The sequence below is a fragment of the Cebus imitator genome, unplaced genomic scaffold (genome assembly GCF_001604975.1).
Source record: "Cebus imitator isolate Cc_AM_T3 unplaced genomic scaffold, Cebus_imitator-1.0 Scaffold38, whole genome shotgun sequence".
Lineage (NCBI taxonomy): Eukaryota > Metazoa > Chordata > Mammalia > Primates > Cebidae > Cebus > Cebus imitator.
The window spans coordinates 3282561-3300088 of NW_016107353.1; the positions used below are offsets into that span (position 1 = coordinate 3282561).

A 17528-nucleotide genomic window follows, 5' to 3' on the forward strand; every position below is an offset into this window, starting at 1 on the left:
GATTACAGGCATAAGCCACCACGCCCAGCCCTTAATCTGGGATTCTTAAAGCCGGAGTTGATGACGGTAGGAGGGCCACCTCGGGGAAGAGGGGTTGGGGCCAGGAGTTAGGGCTCAGTACTATTCCCTGCCTTGGGCAGGTGCCTCGAGTGGCCGCCTTCAGCCTCCTGTGATTCCACACCACCCACCAAGGGTTCTACTTGGTAATGGAATTTACTGCCCAGCTTCTCTATAGAAGAGGAGGAGTGGGGGGTGGGGTGAGGTTGAGATTTACAAGCAATAGAGGCAGTGCTGTGCCTGGCTGCCTCAACCTGAGTCCTGACACCACCACATCCTAGTTGTATGACCTTAGCCACATAGCATGGCTTCTCTCTGCCTCAGTTTCCCCATCTGAAAAATGGGCTGATCATAGAATGCATGTGGATTAAATGAATTAGTACATGAAAAGCCTGCAGAATTTACTGGTCATATAGAAAGCACTACACAGTGTAAGCTGTTGTTATGTCATCTTTCTCCTGAGGGTAGAAACAGGCATCACCTGCCTCCTGTGTTTCACTGTGAGGGCTGTGACCAGGAGCCAAAGGTTTCCTTTTTGTTTGTTTGTTTTTGGAAAGGAGTCTCACTCTGTTGCCCAGGCTGGAGTGCAGTGGCACAATCTTGACTCACTGCAACCTCCACCTCCTGGGTTCAAGGAGTTCTCCTGCCTCAGCCTCCCGAGTAGCTGGGACTACAGGCCTGTACCACCACGCCAAGCTAATTTTTGTATTTTTTAGTAGAGACAGGGTTTCACCATGTTGGACAGGCTGGTCTCAAACTCCTGACCTTGTGATCCGCCTGCCTCGGCCTCCCGAAGTGCTGAGATTACAGGCGTGAGCCATCGAGCCTGGCCCAAAGGTTTCTTACTAAAAGGAGGAAGGGTTCCGTGGGGCACACAACTGCATAAAAACCCTTTCTATCTGTGGAGAACTACCTGTCCTCCTAAAATGGCATTAGAGTTTGGGAATTCTGATGTCACTTATTCTAACAGATATAGAGGTTAGGCAAAGGGCTATGAACTTAACAAACATTACCTAAATTTTAAAGCTTTTAAAAATTTAATAGACACTTACGCCTGTAATTCCAGCACTTTGAGAGGCTGAGGCTGGTGGATCACCTGAGGTCAGGAGTTCAAGACCAGTTGTCCAACATGGTAAAACCCTGCCTCTACTAAAATTACAAAAATTAGCCAGGCATGGTGGTGGGCACCTGTAATCCCAGCTACTCAGGGGGCTGAAGCACGAGAATCGCTTGAACCTGGGAGGCGGAGGGTGCAGTGAGCTGAGATAGTGCCACTGCCCTCCAGCCTGGGCAACAGAGTGAGACGGTCTCAAAAAAAAAAAAAAAGAAAAAGAAAAATATCTCCTTGGGTCAGGTCCAGTGACTCACACCTGTAATCCCAGTGATTCGAGAAGCTAAAGCAGGAGGACTGCTTGAGGCAAGGCATTTGAGACCAGGCTGGGCAATATAGCAAGACCTCGTTTCTACAGAATATTTGAAGAGTAGCCAGGCATGGTGGTGCACGCCTGTAGTCCTTGCTACTCTGGAAGCTGAGGCAGGAAGAGAGCTTGAGCCCAGGAGTTTGGGCTGCATTTAGCTCTGATCACACGACTGCACTCTAGCCTGGGCGACAGAGCAAGACCTTGTCTCAAAAAAAAAAAAGTCTTCTTGGCCTAGACCCCTCTGTGAAACACTGGAGATTCAGAAATAAATAAACAGTGTTATATCCTCAAGGAATTCACAGCCTGGTAAAGGAAAGAGGTCAGTTGCAGAAATAACAATGGCTTTGAAGTGGGCTCTGGTATCTGCATTTCGTAGATGTGGTAGGAATTATCCCAGAGATTGTAAACAGCTGCCCAGATGACTTGCTCCTTCCACCTCCCTGCCCTGCCTTCCTCAGCCCCTGCAGTACCTACCTGGCTTGCAAGTCTTGTAAACTGAGTTGGGCCTCCTTGCTAGGTTCATAGTTGTGAATGTAATGTAAACAGGAAGTGTCTGCTGCCTTAGGAACCTGCTGGAACCCACTCTTGCCCGGCCAGCTCTCTCCCTTCCCTTCCATGCAGCAGCGGGCACCTCGGGGCCACCCTCCTGCCTTGAGCTCAGACTTCAGACTTGAGTGCCGTTTGCAGTCACAGCTGCAGCCAATCATTTCCAAGGTGTTTCCAAACTCTGCTCCCCAACATCCACTTCTAGGTGTTCCTGGGCTGCAGAGGGGCTCCAGAGAGGCTTCAGGACATCCCATTGACTGTCCCACTGTCACCACTAAGGGCTGTGCCTCCTCCCCAGCAAGGTGCCTAAGCCCCTTGTACCCTGGCCCTGGGTTCTCTGCAGACTCTTCAATCTTGCTACTAGACCAAGAACCCACTTTCCCCTTGGGCACCTCCTCCCTGAAGCCCTTGTGCCTGCATCTGTCCACATTCCCTCTGTTTGGACTTCCTTCCTTCCAGTTCCCTGCAGCACCAGTTCCAGTTCAGTCACTGGGCCTTTGGCAAAAATCTCTCACCTGGCTGAGACCGTAGTTCTCTGTCCCTACAATGAAGGTGGGCCCTGGATGCCCTCAGAGTCTCATTCTTGCTCCTGGATTTTACATAAACCTGTCTGCTGTCACTTTTGTGTTTTGTATTCCCCACTCTTCTTTCAGACATGCTTCAAACTCCCCTCCTCCAGGAAGCCTTCTTTGATCAGCCCTGTGAATACTCCTGTGTGTGCCCAGTTCTGCTGGTAGCCAGGGGGCCTATGCTAATGCTGGTGCCAAGGGACCTTAGCTCCCTCATAACCTCCACTGCCTGAAAGGACACCTGAATACCCACAACCAAAGTAAAACCAGAGCTTAGTGTAGAAACAGTGACCACTTCTCAGTAATTCCCCCAAGCATTCTCCCAACCCCCAACCAGACCTACCCCAAGCCAGACAGTCTAGAAATTCTAGCCATCTACAGTCTACACTATTTGTTTTGCTTTGTTTTGGAGACGGAGCCTTGCTGTGTCACCCAGGCTGGAGTGCAGTGGTGCTATCTCTGCTGACTGCAACCTCCAACTCTCAGATTGAAGCAATTCTTCTGCTTCAGCCTCCCGAGTAGCTGGGACTACAGGCGCATGCCACCAGGCCTGGCCAACTTTTTGTGTTTTAGTAGAGACCAGGTTTCGCCATGTTGCCCAGGCTGGTTTTGAATTCCTGAGCTCAAGCAATCTGCCTGCCTCGATTTCCCAAAGTGCTAGGATTACAGGCGTGAGCCACCACGCCCGGCCTAGTCCATACTCTTGTATCTAGGCTTTCAGAGTCTAAGTCTTTTTCTCGTGTTTATGTTGTAAGCTGCCTGGGTTGAAAAGGACCATACCTTATAATTCCTGGCTATGACCTGCTCCAGGGGCTTAGTCAGGGTAATGACACCACTTGGTGGCCAAGTAATTTTTAAAATAATAATAATTATTATTTTTTGTTTTTTATTTATTTTTTGAGACAATTTCACTCTTGTTGCCTAGGCTGGAGTGCAATGGCATGATCTCAGCTCACTGTAAACTCCGCTTCCCAGGTTCAAGCGATTATCCTGCCTCAGCCTCCCAAGTAGCTGGGATTACAGGCGCATGTCACTATGCCTGGCTAATTTTGCATTTTTAGTAGAAATGGGATTTCACCATGTGGGTCAGCCTGGTCTCGAACTCCCGACCCCGTGATCCACTCGCCTTGGCTTCCCAGCGTGCTGGGATTACAGGCGTGAGCCACTGCACCTGGCCAATTTATTAATAATTATGAAGGTGCTTTCACAGCCAGCGTTCCATGTTGCCTCACCTTCTGTGAGGGAGACAGAGCATGCACGATTTCCCCACTTCAGTGGATGAGGAAACCGAGGCTCTGGGAGGTTGAACTCCTTGCATACGGTTGATTAAGTGGCAACGGTTGGCCTCCAACAAGGCACACCCCTGCCCAAACGCTGTGCACCATAGGTCAGTGACTTTGAACTGCTTTGTTTCCCAGCTCAGGTTTTAATCCGTTCCGTGTCAGGCCATAAGCAGTAGCCCCGGGGCTGGCAGGAGAGCCAGAATAAGCAGATTTGGCTTCTAATCTGACTCACCCAACTGGTTCAGAATGCAGCCAAATGGGGGAAATTTTGGTGATTTCCTTTCCCCATTTGCTCTCACAGTTGCCCTCTAGCCCCTCTCTGCACTCTTCCCCCCACCCCCCCCAAAGCTCTGGGAATGTATGGGGGGGTGGGGCGTCGGGGAGGTGGGTTCCTAGGAGGATGTGAGCCCATGGATGGGTGGGGGGTGGTGTTTTTCTCCTCGGCATTGTTCTCCCATGCCCATTGTCTGTGCTGTGAGCAGGACGTCATCAAGTCGCCTGGCAGGCTCTCAGCAGAGCTGGGGAATGTTTCCAGAGCGGACTCACCCGTTATGAATGGCTGAAACTTTTTAAAAGCTCTGACATTTCTTTGGATGGCCAGACTGGGAGAGCCAAAGAGAAAGAAGGTCTTGGGGACTCCTGGCTTTGACGCTAAAGGTCTCAGGGACCTTGGCAGACCCATGATTTGCCAAGAGGGCCTTTCAGACTGGGCCTGCTTCCCAGTGAGGGATTTGGAAATATCACGTGGAGGGGAAATGGGGGGGGGTGCAGGGGGGTGGATGGAGGGCTCAGCTGGAGGTGTGGAGAGAGTCAAAATTGTATTATGTTTTGTTTACAACGCATGACCCCAACATGGGACTTGGGATGGCTGACACCTGAGTATGGGAAAGGACCTAGTCACCTTTGAAAGCTTCACTGAGCTCCCCCCAGAGGAAATGGAAAGTCGGAATTGTTTTGAAGCAGGTCAGTGTTTGCCAGTGGGTGAGTAATGCTCAGCGCTCCCAGGGAAAGTATTCCTCTATGCATCCCTCTCTTTACCACTAGGCTGGGAGTGCCGCCTCTCTGAGGTGTCCCATGCTTTGCGTACATTTCCCCATGGTTTCATTGGTCTCGTGAGGATCAGCTCGCAGCAAGACCAATAAGCATGTGTAGTAACCCATTTCTTATAGATGAGGAAGCTGAGTTTCACAGAGGCTGAGATTGCACACAGCTACTTTGCCGCAGAGCTGGGACCGGAACCCAGGTCTGTGACACTCCTAAGTCCATGTTTTACGACAGAATTTCTCAAGCATTCGTGTGCATAAGGAATGACTGGGGTGCCGGCTGAGAGTGCAGATTTCTGGGCCCTGTCCCCTCCTCTTCCTAATTCAGCAAATCAGAGTTAGGGGCAGGAATCTGTATTTTTGACAAATAACAGGTGATTGGGAACGGTTGGGGCACTGCCTTGGGGCTCTTTTTTATGATTTCAGCCAAGACAGCAGCAACTTGGTCTGAAAACACAGGCGCAGCCCAGGGCCCTCTCCCCTCACTCCACCTTCACCTCCAGAGTGAAACACAGGAGAAGCAGCCCAGTCTCTGAGAAGGCAAAAGGGCCCATCTTCAGCCTAGAAAATCTCCCATTGCACTTTATAACATTTTCAACCCTCAAAAGAGAAAGCTGAACCCCACAATCAGGAACATTTACCCATCCCTCAGATGTTTCTGGGCCCCCTGCCACGAGTGAGGGGCTGGGACAGATACTGCTCAGATGGGTGTAAAGCAGGTTTCTCAGAGATGGGTGCATCAGGATCCTACTGCTTCAGAATTATCTGAGGGTTTGCTAAGAATTCAGAGTCTTACCCCAGACCTCCAAAGTCCGAATCCCTGGGGGATGAACTCTGTGAATCTGCGTTTTAAATTCTCTCCTCAAGCAATTCTATAGCAAGTAGGAGTTTGGCAAGTGGTTTCTTGAGAGTCTGGGAAGGAAAGGAACTGGGAACATTGTAGCTTAGGGTCTTGTGGGTTAAAGACCACGGTAAAACACCCAAACTACATTTGTCAGCCAGGAATGCCTGGGATGTAGCTGTGGATTTGTGGGAGAGCCGCACGTGGCATATGGAGTTCTGGGTTTGAATCCTGGCTGGGCTACTCTGGGATTCTGGGCCAGTGACTTAACCTCACGGAACTCAATTCCTCACATGCCATGTAGGATACTCTAGTCCACCCCCCAGCATTGCCATGAAGACCCAGTGAGCCTGCCGCAGCTCCGAATGAACAGCGCAGGCTGTGCTGGACGGGGCTCATTCTGCGTGACACCGCTCTAGGCAATGCCTTCCTTCAGTGGGCTCCCAGCAGCCTTGAGCTGGAGCTGATCCACTTCACTCTGCTGGGGAGCCAAGGGGTGGGTGGGAATGGCTGGTTAGAGTTCAAAATCAGACTCTGGACACATGGGGTGGCCCAGGGTACCCAAAGAGGGTCAGGGGTCAAGCTGTGCCTCACAAGCCCCTGAAGAAGATAGTATAACCCTGGCAGGATAGCCTCGTGGTTAAGGGCATAGGCTCTAGAGCCAGAGGGTTCAAATCCTGGCTGGACTATTTGTTAGCTGAGTGACCTTGGGCTACTTACTTCACCTCTCTGTGCCTCAGTTTCCTTATGTGTAATATGGAGATATAAAAACATACCCACTTCCCTGACACAGGGGAAAAGCCCTCAAAACATGTCATATGTATTATCTAGTAAATATTAATCATTATTGATTATTAATGGAAGGATTTTGTGCACGGAGACTTTTTTTTTTTTTTTTGAGACAGAGTCTCACTCTGTCACCCAGGCTGGAGTGCAGTGGCATCATCTCGGCTCACTGCAACCTCTGCCTCCTGGGTTCAAGAGATTCTGTTGCCTCAGCCTCCCAAGTAGCTGGGACTACAGACATGTGCCACTATGCCCAGCTAATTTTTGCTTTTTTTCAGTAGAAACAGGGTTTCACCATATTGGACAGGCTGGTCTTGAACTCTTGACCTCACGATCTGCCAGCCTCGGTCTCCTAAAGTGCTGAGATTACAAGCATGAGCCACTGTGCCTGGCCGGGGACTCTTTTAATAGTTGACTTCATAGTTGTCTATGTCTGTGCAGGGCCGCGTGCCCTCCACGTCCAGGTTTCTCCCTGGCTGCCCTAATCTGGAGATGATACAGAAAATGGAGCCAGATGTCCAAGTCTTCCAACTGGGATTTATCCTCTTGGTAAATCTCCTGGGATATGAGGATAAGGATGAAAGCAACAGCAGCTGGATTAAGAAGCATCTGTATTAGTACCTCTTAAACCAAGGCTTAAGAGAAAGCACAGATGGATGTAAAAGGAATTCAACACCTGCCCTTCTCTGTTTGTTTTTTTTCTGAGACAGAGCCTCACCGTGTTGCCCAGGCTGGAGTGCAGTGGTGAATCCCGGCTCACTGCAGCTTTGACATCCTGGGCTCAAGCCATCCTCCCACCTCAGCCTCCTGAGTAGTTACAACTACAGGTGTGCCCCAGCATGCCTGGCTAATTATTTGATTACTTGTAGAGACAGGGTCTTGATATATTGCTCAGGCTACTCTCTAACTCCCACATCTGCCTCCCACAGTGCTGGGGTTACAGGTGTGAGCCACTGCACACAGCCTGCTCTTCTCTTCCGTTTCCTTTAGGTTCAGCCAGGCATGGTGGCTCATGCCTGTAATCCCAGCACTTTAGGAGGCTGAGGCGAATGGAACACTTGAGGTCAGGAGTTTGAGACCAGCCTGGCCAACATGGTGAAACCTTGTCTCTACCAAAAATACAAAAATTAGCTGAGCATGGTGATGCACACCTGTAATCCCAGCTACTCGGGAGGCTGAGGCAGGAGAATCACTTGAACTCAGGAAGTGGAGGTTACAGTGAGCCAAGATCACACCACTGCACTCCAGCCTGGGTGATAGAGCAAGACTCCATCTTAAAAAAAAAAAAAAAGGTTCAACTTTTATGTGGACTTGGGGGCAGGGCTTGGCTAAGAGACAAAGCAGTCTGTGAATTATTGGATCTTTGTACGCTGAGAAACTGGGAAGGAATGGGACTCTCTACCAGCTCCACTTTTCTTCATGAATCTGCTAACAGGCAAGGAACCATCTCAAATGCTCTAAGAGGAAAGGAGACAGATTGGAGTTGGGCTCTGCTTCAGTCACTCCCCTGCTCCTGTCTTCTCCCCTCCTGCCCAATTTTCTTCTGGACAGGGGCAGGCAAGAAGACTTGGAATCTTCCCAGGAGGGAGTGTAAGTGTCAGGACAAATGTGTTACCTGGGCTCCCAGCCCCACTTTCACCAGGATGACTGACCGGATGTGAGAAAAAGCCCTCCTCTTGCCCCTCTCCTGAGGCCAATCAGCTGTCTCCAAGAGCCCCTTCTCCTCCAGCTAGACCCCTGGGGGTTGGTCGGTATCCATCCTTGGTTTGGAAGATGCCGCTCTGTCTGAAGGATGCTGCCAAGTCGAGGGCCCCCCCAGTGAGGAGCAAGCACTGCTGCAGATCTGGCAGAACACCCTGGAAATGGTGATGCACAGAAAGGAGACACCGCGGTGAAGAGAGGACTGTGGCCAACTGGGACTCTCGTAACCCAGCCATCTCACGGAAGGTGGAGGGAGCAAGAAGCGCTTGTGGTCTTTCAGCCTGCACTTGCCAACACTTGGCAAGACAGGGGCCATTGTCAAGGCAGGGGCCAGCCCAGGTGGCACAGGGACAAGAAAACAAGGTCCCCACCCACCAGGAATCCAGCCCAGTGGGAAACAGCTGGCTACCTTGTCACAAAGGAGGGAGCCACTGATTCTGTCTGGAAGGGGGTGACACATGAGCTGCACAGTGGAGGCCAGGTTGCATTTCTGCAGAACAGGGGAGAACAGCTAAGGGGCCATGTTCAGAAACCACCAATCCAGCTGTGCGGGGGGAGGATGGGAAATGGTACAGGAGGAGAATGGAAATGCATTGAAGACACAGAACTTGGTCCTGTGCACCATGTAGGGGAGGGCAGCATCCATTATTTTCTTACTGATTATTAGAGTTGATATGTTTATCAGAAAAAAGTGAGAGAAAAACAGAAAAAAGGATAAAGAAGAAAATTAAAATCACTCATGTGCCAACTACCTATAAATAACCACTGTTAGTTAATATTTTAACGCTTTTGTAAACCAAGATGTTTCTGAAGCAAGTGCCAATTAATTTAGAGGTTTATTTTGCCAAGGTTAAGGATGCACGCCCAGGAGACAGGTCTGTGCCTGTCTTCAAAGATGATTTTAAGGGCTTCAGTATTTAAAGAAGAAAGCGTGGATGTTGGTGAAAGATGAAGAAATTTTTAAAAGGCATGGGTAGATGAGAGGCAAATGGTTCCATTCTTTTGTGTCTTTGATCAGCCCTTCACATGTGAGAGGTGGGTAGAGGACTAGTCACCTATGCATTCATCTAGCCCAGTGAATCTGCATTTTTACATATGATAAAATAAACACAGGGGCCAGCACGGTGATTCAAGCCTGTAATCCTAGCACTTTGGGAAGCCAAGGCAGGTGGATCACTTGAGCTCAGAAGTTCAAGACCAGCCTGGGCAACATGGCAAAACCTAATTTCTGCAAAAGCTACAAAAATTAGCTGGGCATAATGGCGCATGCCTGTGGTCCCAACTACTTGGGAGGCTGAGGTGGGAGGATCACTTGAGCCCTGGGAGGTGGAAGCTGCAGTGTGCTATGATCATGCCAACACACTCCAGCCAGGGTGACAAAGTAGAATCCTGTCTCAAATAAATAAATAAATAAAAATAAATAACATAGCATAACATAACATAACATAACATAGCATAAACATAGGACAGAAGCAGCAATCAGATACGCGTTTGTTTCAGGTGAGCAGACGGATGTCTTTGTGTTCTGTCCTTTGTCCTTATCTGTGAAGACAAACTATCAATTTACATTGTCAAGGTGAAATTCAGCAGAAATGTTTTCAAGATCTTGGGACCCACAAGCAATATCGTAGTGGGCAAACTGTGAGAGAGGTATATAGCTTCATTTTCTTCTTTATTTTTTTAATCTTTGTAGCTATTTTATTTAGCAATAAAATGGGAGGCAGGCTTGCCTGACATAGTTCGTAGCTTGACTTTTCCCTTTGGCTTAGTGACTTTGGGGTCCTGAGATTTATTTTCCTTTCACACTTTCAGATTCTTTTATAAAGAAACCATTAAAAAATGTATGTATTATAGATATAATATGCAAACATAGTAATATTGCAAAATGCACATTATTGCAAAATGCACATGTCGTATTTTAAAAGTACATTAGGATATGATATATTCTGAATTCAGAGTATGTATAGATTACACACAAATTACTTTAGAGTAATTTAGTATGTGTATACTTTTTAAAAATAACTAAATTTACATAATATAAAGGGAGAGTTTTATATTTTACTTCCTTATTTAAAATAGAAAACACATTCATGTCTTCCATAATTGAAAAGATACAAGAGTGTACATAGAGAAAATGTCAGCTTGGGCATAGTTGCTCATGCTTATAATCCCAGCTGAGGTGGGAGGATTGCTTGAGGCCAGAAGTTTGACACCAGCCTGGGCAACATAGCAAGACTCCATCTCTGCAAAAAATGTATTAAGATAAATAAATAAATAAATGAAAATGTCTCTTTCACCCCATGCCCCAATCTGTTTCCCCTACTTGGACTTGGTGGTGGTGTAACCTTACCGGAATTTTATACATAGACAAAAAGTTAAACATATTATTTTCTCCCTCTTTTACACAATTATTACACGTATTAGCCACTTATTCTGCATCAGTTTTTACTTAATCTTAAATATTATTTCCTGTCTGTAGGTAAAGAATTTTGTCTGGCAGGTGTGGTGGCTCACTCCTGTAAACCCAGCACTTTTGGAAGTCAAGGCGGGCAGATCACCTGAGGTCAAGAGTTCGAGACTAGCCTGACCAACATGGCAAAACCCCATCTTTACTAAAACTACAAAAATTATCTGGGTATGGTGGTGTGACCTGTAATCCCAGCTACTTGGGAGGCTGATGCATGAGAATCACTTGAACCTGGGAGGGAGATGTTGCAGTGAACCGAGATCGTGCCATTTCACTCCAGCCAGGGTGACAAAGTAAGACTGTCTCAAAAAAGAAAAAAAAAAAAAGAATTTTCTCATATTTATGACTACATAGTATTCCGTAATACGGATATATTCTATTTCATTTAACAAATCTCTACACATATTCATTTGGATTGTCTATAATTTTGTTTTTTTTTTTGAGACAGGGTCTTGCTCTGTCAGCCAGGCTGGAGTGCAGTGGCAAGATTCACAGCTCACTGCAGCCTCAAACTCCCAGGCCGAAGCCATGCTCCCACCTCACCCTCAAGGGACTACAGGCACACACTCCCATGCCTGGTAAATTTTTAAATTTTTTGTAGAGACAGGGTCTTGCTATGTTGCCCAGGTTGGTCTCAAATGCCTGGACTCAAGCAATCCTCCTGCCTTGGCCTCCCAAAGTGTTTGTTAGAATTACAGGTGTGAGCCACCACACCCAGTCTATAATCCTGTGCTTGTATAAACAGTACTACAATAAATAACTTGGTACATATGTCATGTTTTACATGGACAGCTCGGTATGCAGGATAACTTCCTGGAAGTGAAATTGCAGGTCAAAGGGCAGGTGCAATTACAATTTTGATGGATATTTTAAATAGCTCTCCATAGAAGTGATGTTAATTGCTTTAAAATGGCCTTCTTTTGCTGTAAATGAGGGACATAATCAAGTCTGAATTTAGAGCTGGTAAGGCTGGATTAGGGGAGGGTAGGCAGGGACCAGCTAGGAGGTTGCTGCAATCGTACAGGAGAAACTGCCTGGAATGGAACTGTGGGCCAGAACCACTGGACCAAGGCAGTAGAAGATGGAGCCCTGAATTCAAGGAACTTGCCAGACTTAGAACTGACAGGACACAAGCACAGTTGGATATGGAGGTGATGAAACAAAGATCTCTGACAGGGGTGAGTGGGAAGCTGCATTTAGAAACAAAAGCAGTCCAACGGGCTGGCCACAGTGGCTCACGCCTGTAATCCCAGCACTTTGGGTGGCCAAGGCAGGATGATCGCTTGCGCCCAGGTGTTCAAGACAAGCCAGGGCAAAAAAGGCGATACCCTGTGTCTATAAAACATATAAAATTTAGCCAGATGTGGTGGTGTGGTGCCTGTGGTCACAGCCACATAGGAGACCGAGACTGGAGGATCACCTGAGCCAGGGAGGTCAAAGGTGTAGTGAGCAGTGGTCATGCCACTGCACTGAGCCCGGGCAACAAAGCAAAACACTGTCAAAAAAAGAAGAAGAAGAAGGAATCTCTCAGATTTCAGGAGCCTCTATTTCCCAGCAGGAGAGATATTCATTATGATGATGAAACTCTCAATTTGTTTCATTCTCCTATGTTAGGTGAATGACCATTCTGAAAAAGGTAAAGCATACACATTAAGAGGGAATTTCCATTCATGGGCTGAGCATGGTGGCTCATGCCTGCAGTCCCAGCACTTTGGGAAGCCGAGGCAGGTGGATCACTTGAGGTCAGGGGTTCAAGACCAGCCTGGTCAACATGGTGAAACCCCATCTCTACAAAAAAATAGAAAAAATTAGCCAGGTGTGGTGGTGCAGGCCTGTGATCCCAGCTACCCAAGAGGCTGAGGCAGGAGAATGGCTTGAATTCAGGTTAGGAAACATAAGACAAAAGGGCATTTTTAATATTTCATTGGCATTCTCAGTTAGATTGGAGACGTGTTACATCCCTAAACAAGGGCAGGATGCTAGGAAAAGGAGCAATCAGAGAATAAGTATGAACTAGTAGAAATTCAAGATAGGATCACAGAAATAAAAAAGTCATTAGAAGGTGTTGGAAGGTAAGAGAATTAGTTTTATATCTAAATAATAGTTTATCTAGATCCTAAAAATTTCCTTAGAGGTTAAACAAAAAAAGGTTACCTCTGAAAATACAGGAATCAGACTGGCCTCTAAATTCCTACCAGCAAAGGCGAGAACTATGCCTTCAATATCTGATGACCAAAGCAATTTTCAACCAAGAATCCTATATCCGTATCTGTCCAAACTACCATTCGAGTGTGAGCGTGGAGCAATGATAGTTTCAGACATGAGGGACTCAGAAAACCACACACCCCTGGAGAAATTAAAGATGGTGTGCAGCAAAATGAGAGCATAAACAAAGAAGAAACGAGTAGAAGAAAGGAAGAGAAGGACGAAGGGAGGAAGGATTGCTGCCAGGCCCAGGGCATCAGTGAAAGGAAGAAGCCCCAGGCCAGCACGTATGTGGCGGAGAGTGGAGGGCTCTGTGTAACAGGTCCTGAGAAATAAGGCACCTCTACTCATTTGCTGGAAAGGTGGAAGCAGACTTGAGGAAATGACAAGGGCATTATTAAAGAATGAGCCTGGCATGGTGGCACACGTCTGTAATCCCAGCTATTTAGGAAGATGGCTTGAGTCCAGCCTGGGCGACATAATGAGACCCTGTCTAAAAAAGAGAGAGAGACAGAGAGAAGGGAAGGGAAAGGAGAAGAAAGAAGAAAGGCAATTTGAAACTCTTACGAAAAACTGGAAGAAATAAAAGGAAGAAAATTCATCATAGGACATTGTGTGGCTCTGTAATAAACAATGTTTACACTGTCACAAAATGTAAACACTATTTATTGGATTTAAATGATTAGAAACAACCTATAAGCAAAGCACAGAAGACCTAATTATGGTTAGAAAATTAGAACGTAAATGTTGTTAACACTGAACATTTAAAGTAAATGTGCTGGGTGTGGTGGCTCATGCCTATAATCCCAGCACTTTGAGATTAGGTGGGCATTAGATGCTCACTCTGTCTAGGTGGGCAGATCGCTTGAGGTCAGGAGTTCCAGACCAGCCTGGTCAACATGGCGATACCCTAAATCTACTAAAAATACAAAAGTTATCTGGGCGTGGTTGTGCATGCTTGCAATCCCAGCTAGTTGGGAGGCTGAGGCAGGAGGATCTCTTGAACCCAGGAGGTGGAGGTTGCAGCAAGTTAAGATGACACCACAGTACTCCAGCCTGGGTGACAGAGTGAGACTCTGTCTCAAAAAAATATATTAATAATAATAATAATAATAATGTTCAGAAGACAGAAGTTGGGAAAGGCAGCCTAAAGGGAAAGGTAGGAGTGATGATACCTTTATCCTATGAAACAGTGAGTCAAAACTACTATCAACAGCTGGTGGGATGAAAAATAAAGATGTAGTCACTTAAGGCAACAAAGATAATTGACAGATTTATTTTTACTTTATTTAGAGGAATTAAGTAAGAATAATTATATAACCATCCTGAGAGTAGGATGGGGGAGGGTTGTTTGGATTAGAGATGATCATTTTTGATAGTTATAAATTATTACAATTTATATAAATCCTCATTTTTGATAGCTATAAATTATTATTATTATTATTATTATTATTATTTGTGTGTGAGACAGGGTCTGGCTCTATCACCCAGGCTGCAATCTCTGCTTCCTGGGTCCAAGCGATTCTCCTGTCTCAGCCTCCCAAGTAGCTGGGATTACACGCACATGCCACCATGCCAACCTAATTTTTTGTATGTTAGTAGAGATGGGGTTTCCCCATATTGCTCTGGCTTGTCTCAAACTCCTGAGCAGGCAATCCACCTGCCTTGGCTTCCCAAAGTGCTAGGATTATAGGTGTGAACCACCGAGCCCAGAGTCATTTTTGATACTTATATATTCATAGAGGATGTTTAAACTTGAAAAACTAAGGAACAGTGGCATTAGCACATTATTTAGAGATATGGAAGTTACTCCCAGAATAAAGAGCTAAAAGAGTTAGAAGCAGTTGCCTCTGGGGAGCAGGACTAGAGGTGGGAGGGATGAGGAAGGAGACTTCTCACTCTAAGCTCTTCTGTTATAGTTTATTTTTAACCATGTGCATGAATTACTTTGATATAAAAAATTTTAAGTGTGTCAGAGACAGATGAGAAGGTGGAGGGTGAGAGTTTTTGTGGCCGTAGATGAGTTCTGGGGTCCTATTCAGGTGAGACACCAGAGTCGTGAAATCTCTTGCAGGCAGGACTGAAAAACAACCTAGATACATGAGGATGCTGGAGATGGGAAAATGTTCTCATTTTTACAAAGAGACAGAAGATATTTCTGGAAAATATAGACCAAACGGCTCAATATAGAATCCTGGCAGCATTCTAGCACAGATTATTAAACAGATGGCTTGGGAGTGCTTTGTGACTTTTTATTTATTTATTTATAAGCCACCTTATTCCAAAAAGAGGGATCTGTAGTGGCTTACAGAGATACATACTGTACTATAAGATAAAAACATTTCTTTAAATGAGGAAAGGGGCTCAAAAAGTTAACCATAGTTACTATCTGACACAGCAAACCACCCCTCTAGTATATACCAAACAGAACTGAAGGATATTCACAGGAAAACTTGTGAATGAATATTCTCAGCAGCATAATTCCTAATAGCCAAAAAGTAGAAACTCAAGTGTCCATCACCTGATGAATGTATAAACAAAATGTGGTATATCCATACAAGAGAATACTATTCAGCCATAAAAAAGGAATAAAGTACTGATACGTGCTGCATCATGGATAAACCTTGAAAACATTATACTAAGTACAAGAAACCAGACACAGAAAGCCACATATTGTATGATCCCATTGACATGAAATATCTAGAACAGGCAAATCCATAAAAACAGAAAGTAAGTTGAGGGGAGGAGAGAATGAATGACTGCTAATGGGTATAGAGTTTCTTTTTGGGGTGATGGAAATGCTCTGGAATTAGGTAGTAGTGATGGTTACATAATCTTGTAAATATACTAAAAACCACTGGATTTTACACTTTAAAAGGGTGAATGTTATGATATGTGAAGTATCTCAAATAAAAAGCTTTATTATAGAAAAAGTTAAGGAAAGGAGGGTGTATTTGTCCATTCTCACACTGCTATAAAGAAATACCTGAGACAGGGTAATTTGTAAAGAAAAGAAGTTTAATTGACTCATAGTTCTGTGGGCTGTACAGGCTTCTGCTTCTGGGGAGGCTTCAGGAAACTTGCAATCAGGGTGGAAGGTGAAGGGGAAGCAGGTGCATCTTCGCATGGCCAGCAGCAAAAAGAGAGCAAAGGAGGAGGTGCTACACACTTTCAACCGACCAGATCTCTCAAGAACTCACTCGCTGTTGAGAGGACAGCAAGGGGGAAGTCTGCCCCCATGATCTGATCACCTCCCTCCACTCCCCTCCTCCAACATTGAGAATTACAATTTGGCATGAGATTTGGGCAGGAACATAGACCCAAATCATATTAGAGGGTGACGAGAAAAAGACAAAAAATAAAGAGGAGCCAAGTCCATATGTAACACATATACCACAAAATTCTTTATAGGTGATAAGGACGGACGATGGCTTTGATCTTGAGCTTTGCAGCAGCTACTACAAACCTGGAAAATAGTGTTAATTAAATGATTCCTGTAATCCATAAGATAAACATGAACTGGTTGCTCAGGAGGATCACAGCCTTTTTTTTGGTGGTGATGCCCAATAGGCATCTCTCCAGTGTGTCTTCATAAAGGGTGCCCATCGACAACATCTCCCGATAACTCCAGTGACAAGAGTCACACAGTTATATCCTAGAGTCACTCAGATTGGACACAAAGCCCAAGTATAATTCAATAAAGGCACTTTAGTGCAGGGCCTAAACAGTACAGGATATACAGGCAGTTCTCCAGTGGTAAAATGTGGACTTTCTGGAGCAGTGGTTTCCAGCCCTAGCTGCACATTAGGAAGCCCCGGGAACTTTTGCAAAATACCAACACAGGACTACACCAATCAGAGATTCTGACTTTTTGTGTTTCCAGGGGATTTTAATATACAGCCAAATCTGAGAATGACTGATGAAATTGATAAATTGTATACTTTTCATGAAATCCTCTAAAAATACTATTTCTTGCCTCAGAGTTTCATCAACTCAGGGTTCTAATACTTAAACACGTTTTTGTGTGGCTAATATTTTCTGAATGCCTGCTATGTGCCAGGCAGGTGTTGTGCTCTAAGATATAAGGATAATTGTGTGACCCAATCTCCACCCTCGAGGAGCTGATCCAGTATTGATCTGGGCTACAGACACCTCAGCTGGTCATCACAAGGGAAGGTGGTGAGGAGACGCAGAGGACACAAAACAGGCACCTGGGACAGCTCCGGGTGGGCAGAGCACTCCCAACAGAATGAATAACTTAGCTGAGTCCCAAAGGAAAGGTTAATCAGGAAAAAGTTGGGTGGGAGAGTGGTACATTGTGGTCAATATTTTTCTCAGTAATTTGGATGACTATTACTAACTATCCTGTATGAATTGTGAGGTGCCATGCTTACTTCAGAACAGCTGGAAGAATAGCCTCTTGCTACATGACTGAATGGGGGGCCAAAGTGGGCAAGAGGAACTCAAACCAAACTTAATTGACACTCTGGAGCGGGGGAAGGCAACTAAGAAATATGAGCAGTGTTACCCTGAGTGTTTTACCAGAGGCTCCGCATGTGTTATCATGTAATCCTACATCGATATTTTACAGTTGAAGAAAACCAGCCTT

General features: G+C 45.8%; 1 long non-coding RNA gene across 4 annotated transcripts in view; it reads right to left on the reverse strand.

Moving 5' to 3' along the window:
* LOC108302059 overlaps positions 1-17528 on the reverse strand; it is a 52077-nt gene that overhangs the window by 21040 nt on the left and 13509 nt on the right. The window contains exon 1 of one of the 4 annotated variants that reach the window (XR_001824177.2): positions 5716-6024. The exons of 1 other annotated variant lie outside the window; for it this stretch is intronic. This is a non-coding gene — a long non-coding RNA (uncharacterized LOC108302059). Of the gene's footprint in view, positions 1-5715; positions 6029-17528 lie in introns of those variants that run through there. 2 more of the 4 variants (XR_001824179.2, XR_001824176.2) reach the window with 2 other exon arrangements.